General features: G+C 36.8%; 1 pseudogene; it reads right to left on the reverse strand.

Moving 5' to 3' along the window:
* Positions 1–500: 500 nt before the first annotated feature.
* LOC137723152 (plant cysteine oxidase 4-like) lies at positions 501–2688 on the reverse strand (annotated as a pseudogene).
* Between the last annotated feature and the right edge of the window lie 2330 nt (positions 2689–5018).

Genomic DNA, 5018 nt, shown 5'->3' on the forward strand with positions numbered 1-5018 from the left:
TACTATTTAGTGACACCACTATCCAATAATTGCATACCACTGGTCCAAAAACTTAGAAGGAGATAAATTATCTTCGAAATATATATGCATTAAGGGGACACTGTAAGGTAGTGGTGCTACTATGATGGTTTCTTAGACTAGTTGCACAGTGAATTGATTGCCTATGATCAACTCTTTCGCCTAATTATATATAGACACAAGCAAACATTACAATTTGATTGCCCATATCAACTCTTTCTCCTATGAGAAGCACAAAGAAATTTACTTGATGATTAGCATTTTATAAACTTTGGGACTTCGATTGTCTAGTTCAGCTTCTGGGCACTGATTAGAGAAGCCATGAAAAAAGGGAAATTAGTATGAGGGGCCAATTAAAAGGGAAGACGAAAGAAAAATATTAATGAAATACAAGTAGAAGTAATTCATATATTATTGCAAGGCTAATTAACAATGTATCTTATCTTGAAAACAAGAATCAACAAAATTATTTCAAGCCAAGATTGAGATTGAAAGAAATAAAAAATGTGAAGCTGGCTATTATCGATAAAAGATCAATTACCGAAAGGATTTGTAGGATTCGGATTTATAGGATTTACGGTCTTTCGATTAGCCTTCACCACCAAGCCACTGTCATGGCAGTTGCCTACCGGTGTTCCACCTATCTCCTCCGAGCTCCTCCCTTTTTTCTGAGCCAAGACACTAATGATCATGATATATCCGGTGGAAAAAACACTCTTCAACGTCTAATGGCGGGACCCTTGTACAGCCCTCTGCGGACAACAAAGTTCTCAGAAGGTTGAAGCTCTTCCAGCCAAGCTACAAACAATTAGTTCTAGAAAGCAAAAGTGTGTGCGTGCGCGTAAGCAATGTGTGAGTGCAAAGAACAGAAGATACTTGGAAGATCTCTACTAGGGGGCTTCTGGAAATAAGATAAGTGTCGCCCACTTCTGAAGAGTAAGGAGGTGAAAGAATGTCAAGGAGAGTGCAGGGAGTACGTTATGGCTTTGAAACAATGAATGTTGCCCCCGCTATTTGGAATAAAGAACTGTCGTGCCTCAAGGTGCGCTCATTTCACAAACTCGTACAATCTTTGCAGGTCTTGCTGTAAATTTCGTCAAATGTTTTACAATTATACGACTGATTTCAATAATATTAGACTGACATATAGACAAGAGATATATTTCAGCCAGCAATAAAGCTGTAGGCCATTTATACTTGTTAAGTAAAGGATATTGAAGCAAAGATTCACTTCAAAATTTTGACAGTTTAATGCATTAAACTATAGATCATTAGTTGATTGATTATCCCATAATTAAAAAAGTTTATTGACAAATGGAAGGAGGATGATGTCCTGTTTACGAATGAAATTTAAACTGGAGAGAAATAAATCTGCAAAAACATTGAAAAAAAAAAGAAAAAAAAAAAAGAAAAGAAGAAGAAGTCGAGGTTCAATCCACTTGAGAAGCTAGTCGCTAGAAAGAAGCGACGAGGAAGCGAAGATGTACATTCATGACAATAATTAATATTTATGAAGCAAGCCTTATACTATGTTTGGATGAGAGAAATAAATTTAGAATTTAGATAAAAGTCAGAATTTATAAATTGACATATACCAAATGCTACTCTCCAGACCAAATGTTTCACACCTTCAAAAGTTCTTGCTGGATAAATATCAACAATCTGTGACAAACTTATATATGCTAATAATGAATGCAATAATGAATGCGAATAAATATTTTACAGAATATAAACAGAATGCAATAATAATTAAGCAGATAAACAGAAGATCGAGGCTTGTGTACCGTAACGTCCTTGAAACAGAAATTTTGAGTAGGATCGAGGCTTGTGTACCGTAATATTCTTGAAATAGAAATTTTGTCCCTACTCAATGCTTGTAGTTCTACTATGTTTTTCTGTATTATTCTCCAAGGTCCATCACTTCAATCATTTTTTAAAATGGGATAAAGCCTTATAAAGTGAGGAAACCTTCTAGTTATGATCAATATGGGACAAATAAATTTCTACTCAAAATTTCCAACAATTCTATCATCCATGTACGCTAAAACAAACATAGCAACGAAGCTATCGAAATCACAAAACGACCATTCCAAGATACAGGGCTCGACTATCAGTAGTGACTTGTGAGTTAATCTTCTTACAATTTCTTACATGACAGTCATGCATTAAGGTCCCGATGCATGGACATCCTATAATTTTAGGGGTTTCCCGTGTGTCTTTATTTCTAGGAATTTTCCTTGACGATGAAAAATGATTGGAATTTTTCCCCGCCACGATCTGTTAGAAACTTGAAATAAAAAGAAATTCCGAATAAAGAAAGCATGTACCCTTTTGCGGATGTAAGTTCCAATCACCGGTTTGAGTGGACTGCACAAAGGTAGATAGACCAGCACACCTTGAGATGGATCAGAACAGTCAGGTAAATCAAGCCAATCATATGATTTCGCGTCTAATACACCGTAAAGAAGCTTGCTCAAGACAGTTAAACCAATAGACATACACTAAGCAAGGTACCAATCCAAGTTCATGATCACCAAAATGTGTAAAGACCAAAAACATGTAGCAACCCTCCAACCATGCACGAACTTTCGCTAGAGCTTCTTCGGATATTGGACCATCACTAGAAAAGGAAGCCTTGCAAACATTATACCAGTTCTGAACCACAGGCATGGCGTCAAGAATCGGGTTTTTTAACCAATTTGATCAATCAGAGTGTGCAGTATATATGAATGCGAATCAGATCGAACTCCTAAAAACTAATCGGGTTTTTCTGTTTTTCTGTTTTTCTCTTTCTACAAGATAGCATCGAAAAGTAGCTTCCTTTCTCGGCGTCAATTCCAGAATCCAGCTCTGCGCGAACCCAAGGGACAGCAATACATATGCATGGTAGTTTCCCCTCTAAATTTAGCTTTTGCTTCACTACTTAAACCTATTAACACAGAATAAGCTTCATGTTTGAGAACAATTCAGAAATAAATAAAAATAACAGAAAAAACAAAACTTGAAATTCTAATACTTTATTAACCACAAATACTTGCTATACAGAATGAAATACAAAAATAAATACAGGAATTAAAATAGCACTAACTTGATTAACCACAGGTAGAGGCTAGCGCAAAAGTTATGTCCATTGAACAGTATTTCCGTCCTACTCTTATGCTTGTGGTTCTACAACGTTTGCTCGACCAAGATACAATTACATAATTCTACAACCCGCACTGGATTATAGAATTCTAGCAAATTTGGTTTGTGTGTTTGCTCTCTAGAAAGTTTGTACGGAAGTGAAGGAGGAAGAAAGATCAGATTACTTGGAAATTGTGATTGCAGATATATAGGTTGTTTCTGATATAAAACTTATGATTGCATTTCTTAATCAATAAGATTACAACTGATGGTTATATATACAATCAAATAAACCGATGAAAAATGACAGCTCACCTAACTAAATACACCACAAGATAAAACTAATTATATTCTAAGTTTTATCCTTTACAATATGAGCTTTAATATCACACCCCCCCCCCCCTAACCCCCTAAAACTAAACTAAGGATGTTTGAAGGGCTAGTTTGTGCCTAAGAAGCTGAAATCGAGCTTTGGACAAAAAATTTGTGCAAATATCAGCAATTTGGTCCTATGTGTAGATGAAGTAGACTGAAATTGCTTTGGATAAAACCTTCTCCCGGATATGATGATAATCAATTTCAACATGCTTGGTTCGAGCATGAAAGACAGGATTCTTAGCTAACTGAATTGCTGAGATGTTGTCACACCAGAGCTTAGGAGAGGAAGGAAGTTGCAGACCAATGTCAACTAAGAGCTTGCAAATCCATGTAATCTCAATAGCATAATTTTCCAGAGAGCTATACTCAACTTCAGTTGAAGATCGAGCCACAATGAGTTGTTTCTTAGCACTTCAACTAATTAGAGAATTGCCTAGAAAGATGCAAAAACCACTGGTGGATCTTCTGTCTAAGTGGCAGCCTGCCCAATCAGCATAAGAGAATGCATTGATGCTGAGAGATGTTGCAGTTTTAGGAAACCATAGACCAAGTTCAAGAGTACCTTTCAGGTACCTAAGAATTCTCTTTGCAGCTTAGAGATGTGATTCTCTTGGTTGATGCATAAACTGGCACACCAAGTTGACTGCAAATGAAAGGTCAGGCCTAAACCAAGTGATGTACTGCAATCCACCAACAAGTGATTGATATTCAGCAGGGTCTGATAATAATGGATAGTCATGATCCATTTTGGCTTTTTGAAGCATATCTAAGATATATTTGGTATGAGAGATAAAAATGCCAGAGGATGACATTTTGACTTCAATGCCAAGAAAATAATGAAATGGTCCTAAATCTTTGATAGGAAACAACTAACTAAGCTGAGAGATTGTAGCTTTACAAGCTTGAGGATCAGGACCTGTAACTAGTAAATCATCAACATATACTAGAATGAACACCAAGGTAGGATCTTTTTTAACAAAGAGGGAATGATCATTTTGTGAACCATGAAACCCAAGTGAAGAAATAGCAGTATGAAGCTTGTCATACCAGGCCCGAGGGGCTTGTTTGAGTCCATACAATGATTTGTGCAGTTGGCAAACATAACTTGGCTTGGTGAGATTTTCAAATCCTGGGGGCTGAACCATGCATGAAGGCATTGCTAATATCCAATTGATTGAGAAACCAATCGAATGTAGTTGCCATAGTAAGAAGTAACCTAATAGTGACAGGCTTGGCAACTGGAATGAATGTCTCTGTATAATCCAGTCCATGTTGCTAATGAAACCCTTTTGCTACTAGCCAAGCCTTATACAATTCGATAATGCCATCTGGGTTTCTCTTGATTCGAAAAACCCATTTGGAACCTACCAGGTTTTGAGAGGGCTGAGATGGAACAAGTGACCAAGTCCCAGTATTGAGCAATGCATTGTACTTCTCCTGTATTGGTTATCTCCATTGAGAATGCTTGGAGGCTTGTAAGTAGGTATGGGGAATATAGT

Source organism: Pyrus communis, chromosome 5 (genome assembly GCF_041283825.1).
Source record: "Pyrus communis isolate YQ-2024b chromosome 5, ASM4128382v1, whole genome shotgun sequence".
NCBI lineage: Eukaryota > Viridiplantae > Streptophyta > Magnoliopsida > Rosales > Rosaceae > Pyrus > Pyrus communis.